The sequence below is a fragment of the Ambystoma mexicanum genome, chromosome 4q (assembly GCF_040938575.1).
Source record: "Ambystoma mexicanum isolate Mex_15411 chromosome 4q, UKY_AmexF1_1, whole genome shotgun sequence".
In the NCBI taxonomy this organism is placed as follows: domain Eukaryota; kingdom Metazoa; phylum Chordata; class Amphibia; order Caudata; family Ambystomatidae; genus Ambystoma; species Ambystoma mexicanum.
This window is the reverse complement of record NC_090928.1, coordinates 1,130,535,236-1,130,554,084: the sequence shown is the minus strand read 5'-3', so window position 1 is coordinate 1,130,554,084 and position 18,849 is coordinate 1,130,535,236. Positions and strand designations below refer to the sequence as shown.

Sequence of the window (18,849 nt, the reverse complement as noted above, 5' to 3'; positions counted from 1 at the left end):
GGCCACATCGGGTCTCCCCATTGCCAGCCGTACACCGGGAGGCTCTGGCGTTCTTCTCTGCTACGGTTGGACCCAGCGACTCCTGTTGATACAGCACAACACCTCTGTCAGCCCAGCAGGCTGAACTCTGCCTCGGAGCCGCAGCACCAATGCCCAGGATAGGTAGTGGCTCTGCTGCAACTTTAGGTCACGCCGCTTCAGTCCCCTCAGGACCACCACTCGATGCAGGGCCTTTCAAAGCCTTTGCCTCAGGGTGCATGTGACACTTTGCCGAGGTGCAAGATCCCAGTGGCTCCCGAAGAGGCAGAGCTCAGCACAATGTGGCCAGCTTGGCCGGCACCCCTTTGTGTCACACCCGCGAAAGAATCTTTGAAGCTGTATTACAGAAGACCCTTCTAAATCCCTGGCAAGGGTTGTGTTCATTTGTGGGCCAAAATTATACTAGAAGTTTGCTCATGTTTTGATTAGAATGGCTTAAATAATATTACCATAAAAGATTGTTAGCCCCTACCTTTAACTGAAAATATTCTTGTTCTATTTGAGAAGCTATTGTTTTTAAAAAATTGGATTATCGGGAGATTTACTACTTTCTGCGGATTAGGTCCTTATTTTATTTTAAAATGTTTTTATTGGCATTTATAGTGTAAATCTATGCTTAGCATCTCAATTTGCCATCATTGTCTTAGTTGCATGTGATAACAGATTAACAACAGAACATATTATATTATACCAAAAAAACAAATAGTCTGCATTGCTTGATTCGTACTTTGGGGCATTCATCATTTAGTCTAACAGGGTTTTGGGATGTAAGGCAACAGTGTGTTCATTAGGGGCAAGTGGGTAACCATTCTGCTTTCCTTGTTCCAATAGTCTCGTTAATGGTGGGTCTTAGTTAGCCCAGGTGTTATCCCTATTCGTTCATGGGGGCTTATCGTCCGATGGGTGGAACATGTCCCAAAACAATGTTTTCCAGGGCTCGTATGCTGGGCTTGCCTTGCTTCCGGCCTTGGAGACCCCATCGCCCCATACTCTGGTTTCCGCCCCTGTCCTGTGTTCTAGTTCTCTGTGCCATCTGGCATGTTGCGGGCCCCCTGCCGTCTTCCACGCCATTGCAAGGGACCTTTTGGCCAGTATGCAAATCATGTCCATGAGTTTGACCACATGTCTGTATTTTGCCTATTCTTGGATATGCCCTTAGTAGGCATTCTTTCGGTGTCCATTCATATATTCCCACACTGGCCTGTCTGCAAGTTTGTTCTACCTTGGCCCAAAAGCGCTGTACCTTCAGGCACCCCCAAAACATGTGTAACATTCCCGCTCCTTCCGACCTGCACCAGGGGCATAGTGGGTGTGCTTTGTTATAAAATGTTGCTATTCTGCTGGGGGTCATATAAGTTCTGTAAAAAATATTTAATTGGATTAGCCTGAATCTAGCATTTCGTGACACCTCCCGGGGGTACATCAGGATCCTCTCCCATTCCTTCTCCGTTATATTGGTTCCCAGGTCAGTCTCCCACAATTGCTTCAGTGCTGCACTCTTGGGGTTGGGCCTATCCACCAGTTGACTATAGATTCTGGATATTGGCCTGCACCCGTCACCCAGGTTGTGTAGTACCATTAGGACTGGATTTGTTACTGGCTCCTCTGGCCACTCTTTCCATTTCATTTTCGCTATCCTGCTGGACCTCTGGTACCATAGAAACTGGCCCTTGGTTATCCCCTCTTTCTCTCCCATCGCTGCAACTTCCCTGAAAACACCCTCTTCATATACGTCTCCCCATGTGTAGATATCACAGCTTTCCCATTGCCTCACAATTGCCAGATCTTCTTTGGATGCACACACATCTGCTGCAATTGGGGTCTTAGGTGAATAGGGCTGTTCCTCTCCCAGCAGTGTCAGGGCCCTGCCCCAACACCTCCTCCCCAACGTTACAATCATTGGGACAGTGCAAAGGCATCCCAGTGGAACCCACCGTATTTCTTTTAGGTGTGCAGGTGCTACTAACTGTTTGATTAGTTTTGTTTCTGTTGTAGTCTCATCTGCAAGCCACTTGGCCACAAAGCTGAGTTGCGCTGCCAAATAGTATTTCTCGAGGTCTGGTAGTTGGACCCCGCCAGCTTTGCACGGTAGCATGAGTGTGGCTAGTGATAACCTGTGTCTGGTGGGACCCCAGAGGAGTTCTCTCAACAGCCTTTCTAGGAGGCGAAAGAAGGAGGCCGCAATATAATAGTGAACATTGTGAAAGAAATACAGAAACCTCGGTAGGACTATCATTTTAGTGATGGCGACCCTGCCCATCACCGACAGCAGTAATTTAGACCAGAATTTCATTGATCTGTGGATTAGGTCTTGAGAGACATGAAAGACTGCTTTAAAGACTATATTTTGTCCAATTTCTAAAAGCCCCCCCCACAGCTAAAATGGGAAACATTGAATTACCTATTTGAATTTATGAATTAAAGCTGACCTCGGGGGATCGAAAATGCAGTTGTCAGGTTTTCTGGCCGAACACTTCACCACTGTACTATATAACCTGATGAATACTATTGAGCAACCAAAGGTGAAATGTCCCATTTCGGTACTGCAAGTCCCAGGGAGAAAATTTATATAGAATCTTGGTGTTTAAAACATGCAAACCTTTTAAAGTTTTCAAAAACGCTATTACACTTGGTTTTGTGTGTGTGTGTTTTGATTTTATGAAAGGCGAATGCCATTCGTCCTGTGGAATTTGGCTCATTTTTGGTGACATCACATCCCATTGCGTTTGTTGATGAGTCCCCCCACTTAATTTTTTAGGACTTGACCCCTCTTGTAAACAATACAAATGTAAGAAAAACAGAACACTATTGGGATAAGACATAATACCTAATAAGTGTGAAGAACGGATTATTGCATATGGTAGTCATGATAATAACATTTTGATAACAATTTGAAAGTTAAGTATAAAATACAAAACGGTATTAACGTTCCAGATGGCCCACAAGAACCTTTAACAATAAGGTGCTTTGCGAAGGCCTCTTACAAACTCTTGTAAAGCGTCGTAGTGCGGTGGGCCTGTCCCAGAATGATCAAATATAGACCATCAAGGTTCTGAAGCAATAAAGTGCTTCAGTAGCCTGTTATTGCCCCCATGGTTTGTAGCAGATATGAAGAGCTGAATTATGGCTTGTGTCCCTGAGTAGGGATTGTTGGCCCTCGGATGGGAACTGGATGATCATCGTTGGAGGGCAACCCGCATCCTTTGAGCTTTACACCGGATTGACTGAACCGTATCAATTGTGATGGGTCATTGCCATATTTCTACCAGAATGGGAACCATTTTGCACCAATGTCTGTCTGAAATCAAGCAACCGTGATGTCAGCTTCTCCAATTGATAAAGTTCCTTAAATGTATGCAAACATTCATCCTTAGCAGGAGGAGCCGGTCTTTTTAAACATTAAGCTGCCCCTGCCCTACCGCTGGTAACAAATGGTGCCCCACGCGGTGCACACGGTTGTATTCTTCCTCTCTTGTGAGTATTCTAAATTACAACAAGGGAACTCTTTGTTTTTCAATTCCCTCAATTTCCTTCATCCAGGAACGAACCTCCAGCAAAGAATTGCGCAATCTTAACAGAACCTGGGACATGGATAAGAGCCCCTTCTCACCACAAGCCCTCCAACATCACCTCCAAGGTACATTCTAGCCGGCTTGGCTGGGCAGGTGCCATCTATGCAAATGCTGGAAGGCGTGGAGCTTGGACCTGGCTGACCTGGAGGTCTTCTGTGCCTTCCTACACGTAAGGGACCTGAAGAGATCTGTTTTAATGCACCCCAAATTGGCAGCCCATTTCTGCTTTGAATGCTCAGATCCTTGGTATTGAACCTCTGGAGTACCTATCAACATAGCCAGGATTAACACCTAATTACCTGCATGCACATCAAGTATCCCCTCAAAGGCTGCTAACAACCGAGAAGTACTGATTTCCATGTTTCTAGGGGTAGGGATGCTTTCAGGTGCATGTATCGAAAAATTGATTATTTGCCCAGGTTACGCTCTCTTTCAAGAGTCACTAATGGGCCTGACTATGAGTTTGGAGGTATTACCACCGAACTAATTTACTGTTATTGCATGCAGTTACAATACGGTAACAGTAGGGTCTGTATGGTTCTGAGTCATGCATACCCTTGGGTTATTCCCCTTCTGGAGTCCCATATGAATCCATGGAGATTTAAATTACATCAGTTGGTTCCTACTGCATGCAATAATGCTTATGGGTGGAGATAGAAGATGAGTTTCTAATCTGAAACACGTAGTTTGGCAAAGTAGGAAAAGCAAATCTAGTATTTTAAAATGCCATATATGTTTTTGCTACCACCATAATTGTAATAAGGCCCTTCTATGTCTATCAATCTCTCTTCTTTCCACAACTGACCCACCCTCTCGAGACCCACCTCAGCTTGTAATGAAACCTTGGGGCATCTGCTCTACCGTGAAAGTCGGGGCAGACAAACATCCCATGACCGTGTTCAAACATTCACTTATCTAGGAGACATGTATTTTCTGAAGACCTGCACAGCAGGGCACACATTTAAGACAAGTAGCTCAGAAAAGGCAATCAAATGGCTCTCTTCACAAATTGTTTGATGATCAAGGTAGGCAGTTAGTTGCAGCAGTTCAAAAGGTTTATAAAAAGAATAAAGAAATTGAACTTTTATACCGCTCTTCATGCCAGAGGACCAGCCTCTAAGCGTGGGACCAGGATTCGAATCTGTGGCGCACTTCATTATCTTGCTTCCAAGCAGAGGCATTGCTAGGGGGGGCTCAGAGGGGTATAGCCCAGGGTTCTTTGTCTGTAGCCCCGGATAGAAGCTCAGGGGCAACAACCGAAAATCCAGACATTAGCGTAGCCCCAGATCTTTTCCAGAGCTAGCATTACCCCTGCTTCCCAGACAAACACATTGGCCCTGAGCTATTCTCCCGGCCTTTAAAGCCAGGTTTTGCTCCATTGGGCTGCATGGTTCAGAACTTTGGCACTTTGAAGGTTATCATCGCTTCAGGTTAGTGAAGACTGCTTTTTAAAAAGCGCCCTACATCTCTGGAACACATTCTCTTCTTCTCAGTGTGCAAGGAGTTAAATCAGGTGTGCACCATAGATGAGGCCAAGTAAAGGGCAAATAACAGTTGGCTTCGTTTATGGTCTATTGTTTTGCTGCAATGTTGCTGGACATTATGAAAGATACTTTAGATGGAGAGTTCCATCTTAGGATTCTGTGGCTGAAACATGTTGATGCATCATTAATGAGTATACAGTGCTCTGAGTGTTTTGATTTTCCACAAAGCTGATGAAATGTGTAGTTAGATATCTGGTCTATGAAATAAAGGGAAAATGGTGCGTGGAAAGAGGGGTGGTGGAACTCAGATAACAAATTAAATATAAACATTGCGTTGATATCTAATCTTGGTTTTACAGAAATTATCTCACCTGAATTCTGGTTATTTCTTCAGGATCACACCTGATGCGTTTCCGTTTTGATCTTTTACCCATTGGAAGTAGAATATCAAAATGGAAGGGTCAGCCTTTGGATATTAATATTGATCCCTTCTGCACAAGTTCTGAAGTAACTGTGAACCACTTATTTTTCCGATGCCCCAGGTAGGTATGGATTCGTAACCCTGCATTAAATTCACTTGTAAAATCAAAGGGATTTAGGAGCTGTTATTTTGCTTCACTTCATCTCCAAATATTATCTTAAAGTAGAGAATTATTTAAACTTCTCTTCAAAAGTGAGGGCCAGAAGGACTAACTGAAAGTAGCAAAGTAGCAAATAGCTATCCATATTCCTTTGAATTTTAATTAAATTAATTATATTTGTTGAATATAAGGCAGAGTTTCATATTTAATCATGTTTAATTGAGGGACTGTTGTTATTTTGAATTTACTATGAATTGTACTCAACTGATTTGAATATTTCTATATTTGTTATAGGCATTGCTATTTTTTATTGATTTTATGAGCTTTATCTGAATGAATTTGATCAGCTGTACTACTGATTTTATCTTCTACTTCCTCCATGCTTACTATATGCTATGTTGATTTTATTTTATCATACCGCATACCGCTACCACCATAGTGTATTCAGACTGTGGTGTTCCCACACACTTAGGGTTGAGCCTGGTACCCACAGCCACTCTCCTACCGTCATTTGGTGCAGTATTGTGTTCTATAGGTGAATCCCTTGTTTCTCCCCATCAGGTCTCAGATGATCATATAAAATCCTAAACTGTGATGCTCCAAAATAAACTTTGTATGTCCAGGAGCCTGGTTCCTCCAAGAGCCTTCAGTAGTATTCATTGTTCATTAGGGAATCTGGTTCTCATATTGACCGAACAAAATAAAAGGGGGTCATGCTTGATATCTAAATGAAACTGCCAAGCTCCTCTTTATTGTCATTAAATGCCCTATCCAGCCCAATTGTAATGTATGTCATATTCTCAGATCCCATTTTAAAACTTGCCACAATGTGGGGAAATAACCGTGTGTCCACATTACTGCTCAGCCACACTACTAAATATTTGATCTGCTCTGTATGTATGTTACAGGGAAATACATACACGTTATCAATGGTTTCCTGCTTTGTTGGTGCCAATGGAAGCAACCGGGATTTTACCCATGTTTATTTTATAACCTAACAAGCTTTCCTTATCACTACAATGATCCTAGTATGTCCTTAGTCACCATGGGTGGTGGAATTCACAGCTATTTTGTGCCTGGAAATCCTACCTAATGCAAGCTAGTGCCATTTAGTAGGGACTAGCCAATCCCGGCATAACATATGCCATTTTAGCATATCTTAAAGTTCAATATCAGTCGGTAATTCATAGGGTCACTTCTGTCCCCCTTCTTAAATATCGGCATTACTACTGATCGCTTCCAGGAAGAGGGTGTTGGTCCCTGTGACTTATTATGGTCACTGAAAAGGCTAAACATATAGGTAACTGTCTTCTTTTGAATTTGAAAGACATATTTGTATCAGATGGAATGAGAAGTATGCGTGGATTAAGAACAGTATGTAAGTTCCATCGATTACACAGGTCTCTATGATATGGCTTTGTAGACGCATACTTTTTAACCTTGTTCCATTGCAGAGTCCCTGTGATGGCATAAGATTGCGTAGTAGCATAATTACAGCACCTACTTTCAGTTTTAGCTTGTGAGGAGGCATTCGTCCTGTAGCGTTTCGCTCTTTAGAGACTGAAACGATGAGCCGGTAATTAAGTGTTCATTGACACTGGAACTGCTCTGCCCTCTGTGAAGAGAAGTGGGGGTGGAAAGAAGAAACTTGAAATTATTCTGAATGTTTGCGATAGTGGAAGGGGAAGGTAACCGCGTGGAATCGTGCTCATTCTGTTTGTTAGAATGATAGCTGTTGTTGAATTGGAAGGGCACAGAGGTGCACTTTGACATGTGGACAGCAGAGGGCAACCTAACACTGATAAATTGCATCAGCTGGGTACCGCAACATACCTAAGCATTTTATATAAATTAATTTGTGCACCTAATCTCTGTAAAACCCACCCACTAATGATTTTAAGGCTGTTAGCACTGGTTGGAGGCTAGGGATCACAGTAAAATAGGAAAAAAGTGGTTTAGGAGGGCCAAAGGTTGTAGGAAGTTTAGGCAGTGTGCCACATTGATAGTGCAACATTGCAGTTGATAGAGCAGTGCTGGCATGATGGCATTGTGGAGGTCAGAGAAGAAGCGGAGGGGCACCACGAAGAGGCCAGCATAGGCAATGGGAGGTGAAGTATGCTGCGGCAGGAGGCCCCTACTAAGCCAGGAACTAGTGAGGGTGAAATACGGCACCCATAAGGAGAAAGAGGGCTTTTTAAGATTGTGACTACAACCATAGGGCAGAGAAGGCTTAGTTGACAGAGCCAGGCAGGTAGAAGGGATTCCAAGCAAATGGCATGTATTAGTGTCCAGATTTCGCTTGAAATCTTCCATCCAACATTCAGGCAAGCGTGCCCATAGGGCTTCATAAAATTCCTGGGATGTGCTATGTACAGTAAAACATCATATGCAAAGAGCCCTAGCATGATAAAGGTTTATTTTAAGGAAACATTAAAGCATATGGAAATGAGAAACTGTTCAAGGCAATGTTCATATGTGTATAGAAACCTTGAGAGGTTCACAGATCCAGGGTGATTTGGCCCTAAAAGAGGCCATTAGAGATTGGATGGCCTCCTATCAGTTCCCTTAATGTTACTGTTGAAGAGCAAAAGTCAGCCAAGGAGTTATCATGTGGACTTTGACGGTCATCAGGGCAATCACTGGCACAGCGTAAGGCTGGGAGAACTTCCCCAAAAGTTAACTATGAATGATCGTGGGCCATTATTCACTTCTGGAATGGGAGGCATCCCATCCCCATCACCCCAGAGCTTCTTTTTGGCCCCCACCTGCTGACACCAACAAATGGTTTAATGTTACTTTTAGCTCTTTCCAGTGGAACAGCACCGTAAATAGAACATGTTTTAACGTGCCCTGCTGTCCTTCAAGACCTGCCAAGCCCAAGTAGGGCAGCAGGGCATATTAGGGGCCCGGTGATAGGCGGCAACAGCCTGCCCTTCCTTCCAGAACCCTATGTATTTACAGATGGGTGACCTCAATTTTTCTGGATTTGTTTCTAGGAAACTATGCAGAGTCTGTGGGACCTTAAACCACAGAAAATGCAGCTAATGCCAATGGTAGGGCATTCCAGTGTTTTGTGGTTATGACTGGGAGGCTCTGTCCCCCCGAAGTTGCCATTCTTGTTTGTAACCTCTAGAAAACCGATAGTGTTTTCCAACACTGCATCAAACTAAGTGGGCACAAGGCAAATGCAGTGTATAAAATATTGCCCCTACTAAACTTTACTCTCTCTATAGGGGGCTTGTGAAAGCACCCGCCTTCAGTGGCACCAGCATAACATGCATGTAACCTCTCTTTACAATAACAGATGCTGTGCCCCCTCACCCAGGTAATGTTGGGAGTCAGCAAGACCACAGCTGAGCTTGCTTCCCAAGCGAACACAATGGAAGTTATGACCTACTTAGAAGTCAGGGCACTGCAAGTCCCCCTGTCCAGGTGGCTCCACAGACTGAGAAGGATAATACTGAGGTGCCCACACTCCCATTCCTTCTGGAGTAGAAAGGGTGGCATACCCCTAGAAAGCCAGGCCTGGCATCAGAGACCCAGACAAGCCACTAAGCAATGGCCAGCCTGGACTATTTCTATGTTGCTGCCATGGGAAATTATACCAACGCAAGTTTAAAATGGCATTTGGTTTTTAAGCTTGGCCTGGAGGAAGTATCTTAATCCAATGGTTCTCCTTAACAGCACAGTGGAAAGTCTGTTACACTTTACAAGGACCTGGCAGCTCACATGCTGTCATCTGCCATTAAAAGTTACAGGTCAAAGGTTGTATGTTTGTTTTGGAGATTTCATCAGAAACATGTTTGATTCTGGTCCCTTTGCATCGGGAGGGACTTACCTGAGATCATAAAAAGTTGGCCATGAATAGTGAAACACAAACCAAAAAAAGTGTGGGGAAATAGGACCAATTTATTACACTTTGCGCCCAAAAAGTTATTTTGGCACTGGAGGATTTATAGGAGTCACAGAATCGAAAAGGACAGAGGTCAAGGCCCCACCTCTTTCATATGGATAAGTAAACAATCCTTCTAAGAAAAGATTCCGCGCCACACCAATGTAGTGTACTTGAAATTATGTACTTTCTTAAATTATAGTACAGAAAAAACGGTGTTTTGTCAAGTATAGAGCCCATAGGTGACACGTGTTTCAGCATAAACAGTATTGCCTTTTTCAAACCAGGCTTATTTGATACGAAATTGTTTGCACATTAGTACTGTATCTGTAGACCAAGCAATTATAACACAATGGAAATAGGAGTAGTATTCGGGTTTAATCCCGCTGACAATATACGTCCGAACAGCTCGTCAGCTATTGTCAGCGGGATTAAACCCGAATACTACTCCTATTTCCATTGTGTTATAATTGCTTTGTCTACAGATACACTACTAATGTGCAAACAATTTCGTATCAAATAAGCCCTGGTTTGAAAAAGGCAATACTGTTTATGCCGAAACACGTGTCACCTATGGGCTCTATACTTGATAAAACACCTCTTTCTCTGTACTATGATTAAAAAAAGTACATAATTTCAAGTACACTACATTGGTGTGGCGCGGAATCATTTCTTAGAAGAATAGTGAAACACCCCTGGATTCAGTGAAATGCAGCGCCCTCTGATAACATGTGCCAGGCTCTTCTCATCCATGCACATATCAAGGCCTTCACGACCACACGCTTCCTAAACAACCCTTCTGCAACAAACATACACAGCAACACAAGCAGCCCCAAGGCAGCCCAACACAGGGACACCCTTCATGTACATGGCCATGCCATCAACCAGGGGCATGGGAACTAGCATCAGGACTGAGAACACAGGATCTCACTGAGAACCATGCATTTGTTCAGAAAAAACCCCACCATGAAATAAATGTTAGTGGCTTCAGATATCTATCTGCAGGGCAAAGGAACTGTGAAATATGTTGGAACAATTAAAACACAATTATCTTTTATCTAATCAAGAAGAAGGCCCTTGCAGGGATTTGAAATGAAGAGGGTGTTTACCACTGAGAGTGGCCAATGGGATGAACACTTAAGGAATGTTAAACAGCTGTTTCCCCTGTTCTGCCTGCAGATGCAAGGAAGCCATTTATTGTGGCGAGATGGATGTGCTGCCAACCATGCGTTAACAGAGAACCTCTTCACAGCGGCCTTCGTTTACACCTCGTGTGATGCAATGGTACACTTTATCCCCAGGAACATCTATTGTGGCATTGCAGAATGCAGTGTAGGAGGGGTATTGAAATCATAGACAATCATGGCATTCCTGGCACAGTGGATGAGGGCAGAGTAGCCTTGGCATCTGTGGATATTTGAGTATGCTGAACATGTCTCTTCAATTGTAACTCTAATTTACAATGAATGATTTAAGTTAGTTTCATTTGTTTTCAAGTGACATGGGGCCTCATTACAGCCCCTGTGCTTTTTACCTCAGAAATACCACCAGCGGTAATTACTATTAACACTGGTGTCAATCTGAGTAACCTGACTAAATTACAGCAGTTACAGGAATCACGGTGATAGCGGTAAAACGGTAACTGAGATAAACGGTTAAAATATTATTACCACCAGGGGTAAACTGAAAAAAGAATAGCATCACTGCTGGCAGATTTACAAAAAAGACTGTGTATCGGCGCTGTACTTTAAAACAAAAAGAAAATTCACAGCAAGGGCCCCATGTCTGGATTACCCAGGGTAATTTAAGGTATAACCCCAAATTCCTAAAATGTAAAAACAAAGGTCTGAGCGCCCATTGCTCACTGTTCTTGGAGAGGCACAGCTCCAGCTCTCTGAGGAGGCCCAACTGAGCTGAAACACGTGTTTGGGGTTGCTGTTGGTACTCTTGTCCAGAGGAGAATTGCCTAGCACCTCCGTGATGGACTGCCCAGCTGGGTGGGAGCAGACTTATAGGCACATTTATATTTAGGTACAGTGAGCTAAAATGTGATTGTAGACCCTCCGGAGTGGGAACCTACCCAGAGAACAGGTTATTTGTCAGTGTTCTTTCTCGGCTGAGGGGCTCCTAGACCTTTGCATATACGTTTAGGGATTTGGAGTGTCACCCTAAATTACCTAGGGTAATCCAGACTTGTGGCCTCATCACGACCCAGGCGGTAGGGGGTTAACAGCGCCGGTAGAGCTGCCGGCGCCATTAACGCCCTACTGCCTCATTACGAGGTCTGCTCGCAGGACCCGGCGGCCTTAGCGGGTCTGCGACAAACCAGGATGCTAACAACACCCGTCATTAACAGGCCCGTTGTTAGCATCCTCCCCTCTTCCCATTGAGCCCTATGGCAGCTCAAATGGGAATGGGGATGTACCGGGTCCGGGTTCCTTGAATGGGGAAATACCGGGCCCGTCAAGGTCGGAATGGCCCAGTATTTCCCCATTCAAGGAACCCAGACCGGGTACCCGGTATGGGGGTAGCCATGCCGCTAAAAGCAGCATGGCTACCTCCATACTTGGAATGTGGCCCATGGACCCCCTGCTCACTGTTCTTAGAGGTGCAAATAACAAGGGGGGTCCTGGGAGGGCCTCTGCCAGATATTAGTCCTGGTTACAAGAGCCTTACCCAGAGTCTTTAGCTCACTATCTTTCACAGAGAAGAAATATCCCAAACATATCAGTCTTTGTCCTGCCCTGGGACAGTCCAGCACCGAAATGCTAGGCAATTCTCCTCTGAACAAGAGTACCAACAACAACCCCAGACACTTGTTTCGGTCTGTTGGACCTCTTCAGTAGGGTGGAGCTGTGCCTCTCTAAGAATAGTGAGAAAGGGGTCCACGTCTGGATTCCCCTAGTGACTCAGGGTGAGACCCAAAGTTACTCAAATATGCAAATAACAAGGGGGGTCCTGGGAGGTCCTCTGCCAGACATTAGTCCTGGTAACGAGAGCCTTACCCAGAGTCTTTAGCTCACTATCTTTCACAGAGAAGAAATATCCCAAACATATCAGTCTTTGTCCTGCCCAGGGGCAGTCCAGCAGTTCGGGCTGGACTGCCCTTTTTGGGGTAGGGCCAAGCCTGATTTGCATATGGTTTTCCCCTTCTGTAATGGCTTGGCAGGCTGAAAAACGATGGCCTGGAGGGTTGCCCAGAGCTTTGCCTGTGGTTATGATTAATTCAAAACCTTCCAGCCATCAACTTTCTGTTTTGCTAAAGTCACCCCGAGTGGCACGGGTATGCCCAAACGTGGGTCCCGAGTCTGCCGGGGCTAGAGACCCAAGCTACTCCTCACTGATGACGCCCAACAAGGCTGAAACATGTTTGGGGATGCTTGTGGTCTTATGCAGAAGGGATGTGACCTAGCAGTTCGGGCTGGACTGCCCCTTTTGGGGTAGGCCCAAGCCTGATTTGCATATGATATTTCCCCTTCTGTAATGGCTTGGCAGGCTGAAAAACAATGGTCTGGAGGGTTGCCCAGAGCTTTGCCTGTGGTTATGATTAATTCAAAACCTTCCAGCCATCAACTTTCTGTTTTGCTAAAGTCACCCCGAGTGGGACGTTGTACCCAGACGTAGGTTCCGAGTCTGCCGGGCCTAGAGACCCAAGCTGCTCCTCACTGATGATGCCCAACAAGGCTGAAACATGTCTGGGGATGCTTGTGGTCTCGTGCCGAAGGGATGTGACGTAGCAGTTCGTGCTGGGCTGCACCTTTTGGGGTAGGGCCAAGCCTGATTTGCATATCGTTTTTTCCCCTTCTGTAATGGCTTGGCAGGCTGAAAAACGATGGTCTGGAGGGTTGCCCAGAGCTTTGCCCGTGGTTATGATTAATTCAAAACCTTCCAGCGATCAACTTTCTGTTTTGCCACTGTTCTTAGAGAGACACAGCTTCACCCTACTGATGAGGTCCAACTGGGCTGAAACACCTGTCTGGGGTTGCTGTTGGTACTCTTGTTCAGAGGAGAATTTCCTAGCATTTCGGTGCTGGACTGCCCAGGTTGGTGGGACGAGACTGATATGCAAATAGATATTTCTCCTCTGTGAAAGGTATAGTGAGCTAAAATGTGGTTGTAGACCCTCCCGGGTGGGTACCTATCCAGTGAGCAGGTTATTTGGCCATGTTTTTTGCAAGTAGAGCTGCTACTACACCGTTGTGTACATTTCTTATATGCCTATGCTAAATCACCTATTCCCTATTGCCGTTCACCAGCTATGGCTGACAAAAGAGGCGCACGAGGGGCAGAAGGCAACGGATGGCTCTGCAAAAGTCAAATTTTGTTGGTAGCCAGACGGAGTGATCAAGGATGGCCCCTGACTCAGTTTTGCCTACAGCGTAAAGACGACAGCAGGGGAGAAACATTTCATCTGGACAGAGGATTGAAGATGAAATTGCAGCCCTTTCCCCCGACCGCCAGATGGTAGATGACAGCTACAAGTGGTGGAAGGACCTGAGGTGGCAATGAGGCCATTGAGGTCTCAACACCACAGAGCAACCATGGCCACCAGAGGGGAGAGTGTGCTGTCTCAAAGTAGGGGATGATGCCCCGCAAAGAGGCGGGGCAGGATACCCTACTTCCATTGATATGTACCTACACAACTCTTACCTGTATCAAAAGTGTGCCGCCGAAAAGGTAAGTGGGTAGGGGGATGCATGGCACAGTGATCTATGTGACCACTGTGCCGTGCCATAATGGAACTCAGCATTATGTAAGTCGACATCATGGGCGGCACAGTGATCACATAGATCTAACATATATAGATGCAACCTTTCATAGTCATAAAATCAGACAAATCAGTATCACAAACCTAACTAAAAAACCATAGCTTTTCATCTCCTTTATGTCACAAAATGAATAGTCCTCAAAAACCCAACCACACCATTGATATCACAAGTTACCTCTCCTCCTAAACATCTACCCCGAAAATATTCTACATCAGTAAGTTCCAGAATGTGAAAGAAATGTTCAAAATTTCTTATACAAATTAATTGGAGCTGAGGACACTCTACTGGTGGTTTCTAATTTGTTTTCTGTCTTACAGAATCTACAATTCTTTTCCTCTGGCCTCCAACATATACCATCTTCTCAGCCCCGGCCATCAGGCAATCTTAATCCAAGTGCTGTCCTTTTCGCAGATAAGCTACTGCAGCAGTGTCTATATGGGGCTATCAAAGAAAAGCCTTCATAAACTTCAGCTGGTCCACAAAAGAGCAGTCCGGCTTATCTGGTCCCTTGGAAATCTTGAAAAGGTGTCTGATCACAGGAGAAAAATTGCCTGGTTCCCGGTAGCAGATCAGATCAGATCAAGCTCAAGGCCATGGCTATTCTTTGCTATTCTTTGCAAGACTCACATGGCCAAAGGCCCGGTATTCATGAAGGATCGTGCATTACCTTACCAACCTCCACCGCCACTGCACATATGTTAATACCCTCTAAAGTGCAGACTGTTAACTGGGAAGGGAAATGTCTACAGGTTTAGGATGAGGTGGCAGTTTGGAATTCGTTGCCTTTGGATTTACGTCAACATTCCTCCTAGGACGTTTTCATAAAACATATCTGAGGGCACCTATTTGAAGTAGGTTAGCCAGTGGTATTGGCAGACTTTCTGCATCTTCAATCCGGACTACAGTTTGGGGTATGTTGGTGCCGATTATTTGTTGCTTAACATGCAGATAATAAATCATTTTTATCTCTCTCACCTAGAAGGAGCAAACTCCAGTTCAATAAAGAAACTACAACTTCTTCAGAATTCAGCAGAAAGACTAGCTGCTAACCTTCCAATTGTTCTTTTATAACATGCTTAATACCAGACAGGTTTCTAAGCATGGGCGTCTAACTATGACCCCAGGGGCATTACCCTACCAGTAATGCCCCCCCTCCTCGGGTTATATTGCCTACGTATTCATGACGTTGATCAGTGGCACGATGCCAAGGAGCATATGGCAGCTTATCAGGTTAAGGCCCTGTGCTGTGTCCTGCAAACCCATGACCTCCCACCCCCACCTTCACTTGCCCTTCTGGGCTCCCTCCCCCTGCACTAGCTTGGCTGGGCCTGAACCCCCTGAGCCCTTTCAGACCCACTCCTCGCACTTTGCACATGTACCTTCTACCCTTGCACTCTCTTCTCTAGCCACATGGCCTCCTCTGACACTCGCTTAACCCTCTGGCACTTCCCCCCTCACCTATCCCCTGCACTTCTGTTTACTGCACTTGCATGATCTGAATGTCACAAGACGTAGTAGGACCGTTTTTGTATCTGTCCCCCCCTTGTCTTGTTGAGCCTTGAAACACATGTGCATAGGTGCACAATAAAAACTCAATAAATACAATTTAAAAACAAAAAATAAGGAAAACGATTGATTGCCACCTCAGTCGGACGAGGGAAGTGCTGCAGGCACGCTTCAGGCACATAAAATAAGGGAGGTTCCACAGAGAGGCCATTAATCAAATAATGACCTTCCTCTTTGGTATTTGGTATCCTATCCTCTGGTAGGTTTTAGCTTTAGGGAGCCTTGGAGCACTGAGGGAGTGGGATGAGTCCTGTGATTTCACCTCTGTCATCCCCTTAAATGATTCCATCACCCACAGCCCACACTGGAGCTCTGCTAGGACTGCAAGTGTCCATCCTCCAAATCCAAAGAACACTTAGCAGGTCTTAGGCTAGGACGGGGGTAGTATGTGCCAGTATTGATACGGATGTACAGTTAGAGGGAGGTGTCCTGGGTGCATCAAAGGGGTTGCAGGATTATATCTAGGGCAATGCATTTTTCACTGATACATATATTGTCGCTCGAGGACATTGTAGTGTTTATATTTTATTTACATGTGGAACAAATTGGTGTGAATTAAGGAGAATGCGATGTGTTGGACATTCCTGTTAATAATCTTAGGGAAAATTGTCCATCAACTCCTGGAATCTGATGCATCCATCACAGCCACCGTGCTTGAGTGCTTTTGCTGGTCCTAGTCATCCCCATTCTCAGTGTTAGGCAGTATGTCATTATTTACTGGCATTTCAACCTGACGTCTTATCCAAATGTTGTGTAGCATGCAGCAGGCTATGATGATTTTCCAACCACCCTTTTTGCTTCTTCAGCTCAGGCCTCCCATACGATAAACTGGCTCTGCAATAGCAAGACAGCGAGTCATATCGGTAGCTGAAGCTATACTTGCATATATACCGGCTTCTACAAGAAATTAGCTCAAACTGAATTTAAAGACATAGCACCATAGCACTTGTCTCGGAAGGATAGCTCATTGGCAACATGCTCGCCTTGGACGCAAGACGACACAGAGCAACACAGGTTTGAGCCCCGGGTCTGCTCTTAGAAACCTCTGGGTATTAAGCGTGTTACAAATGACCTATCATATCAACAAACAAATTGGCAAAAAAGAGAAATTCTCGTCATAAAGTAGGCAGAGAGAGAGAAAGAGAGAGAGAGAGAGAGAGAGATAGAAATCCACTGCATATTCTAGGGTTTCAATACTGAATCAGTGGCCACCAGGCTACTATATGTTTACTTCTCTCAGGCTGTTGGTCCTATGACATTAGTTCATAAGTCAATATCGCAAGGACTTTAAAAGTACATTGTCTTAAAGATGGGAGGATGATGCTTTTAAAAATTGTAATTCACGAGACGTGTGGGACATGTGAGAACACAGCATCAATCATTAACTTAATCCTGCTTAATCGTGCTCCAATGGTCCAGCACTCACGGAGTAGATTAGAGCCTGAGGGTTCGTAGAGCTATATAAATGCTAAATTATTATTATTATTATTAGAGAGACATCCCACTTATTGGCGGCATCGCCAACATCTGTTGGAAAATACAGTATGAAATGTATGAGGTTTGAATGTAATAAAGTAGAAACGATATTAGAAACTATATTGGGTTGAACATGGATTACATTGATTTCATTGATTATGCTGAAGTGAAGCTACTCTCAGAACGTCAGGAGGGAGTTTAAGCTTTTCCCATTCTTTTTCAAAAACCTCTGTGCCTTTTTCAGCTATTTAAAGTGCCAGACTAAATCATGATCAAATTCATTCTCTCGTATTAGTTTATAATACTGGGATACATGATTTGTGATTATTAACCTCTAGGTAGGTGACATGTGGGGGAGCATACCAGCACCATGATAGGGAGGGTAGTGATGGGGACAGCCGTGTGTGATGCTCAAGTTAGCATTGCATGTCACATGGCTATTGAGGTCATGCTGCAATTTCAGGTTCCTATCAATATGCTCCGTTACATTGTCACGGGTTCCCAGTGCCACGTGCCTGCAGGTCAGATCAGCAATGTAGTTTTTCTATCTCTTTCTTGGTTTTACTAATCTCTTCCATTGTAGATGCTTGGTCCATTCACCACCAAGAGGAGGGAACAAGGAAACCCTCTTGAGATAAAAGGAAGCAAGATGGATCAATAGTATGAACACATGCTATACAGGGCTAAATCAGGACCGCAAATGTTATTTTTTTTTATAACTAAGAACATGCTTCTTACTCTCTTGTAGGCATCTGTCAAATTGAAATCTAGCCATTCGGTTATTTAATAACTGTGCATTACTGCCTCAATGTGAATACTGTAGTAATAATCAAACATATATCAATATTCAGCTGCTATTCTTCATTAAATAAAATAAAATGCTATCTCAATTGATTCATTTTTTGGCACATACCAGTATATATATAGTTTTAATTATAAAAGAGGCACACACAATAGGATTCCATTTTGTAAATTAGACTTTCTTTAGAATCAGAAAAATTGATGAAATAATAATTTTCTTGATATTGAATTATAATAAAGTAAGTACGACAACCTAACAAGAAGAAGAGGGTACGACAATATTGATTAACAAAATCAGTGAATATACAACCATACAAAACAAATTGACATAGATCTTTATGTATGCATAACATTTACTTTAATTGAAACAAATATAATGGAGACTCGACACCAAGTAATGCGGTGACATCATGAGCATCACTACAAATAGACGCCATTTTTAACAGAGCACCGGATACTGATGTAGTTTGGGGCAACGTGGGGCAAACTAAAGAAATTAATCTATTCCTCTTGAGGCTGCAATCCAAGTAAATATAGTCAAAATAATTGCATAACACTGAAAAATAATCTTGGCATTTTATTTTCAGCATTGCTTCTGCACCATGTATTTGAATTTATACATGCGGATTACCGGTATTTGCCGTACACTGTACGATTTGCACCAAGTGG

The 18,849-nt window shown here is 44.0% G+C and overlaps 1 protein-coding gene across 1 annotated transcript in view; it reads left to right on the top strand.

The window, feature by feature from the left end:
• The window catches only part of CNIH3 (cornichon family AMPA receptor auxiliary protein 3), a 1,135,308-nt gene that overhangs the window by 311,114 nt on the left and 805,345 nt on the right, over positions 1–18,849 (top strand). The window lies entirely within an intron of this gene.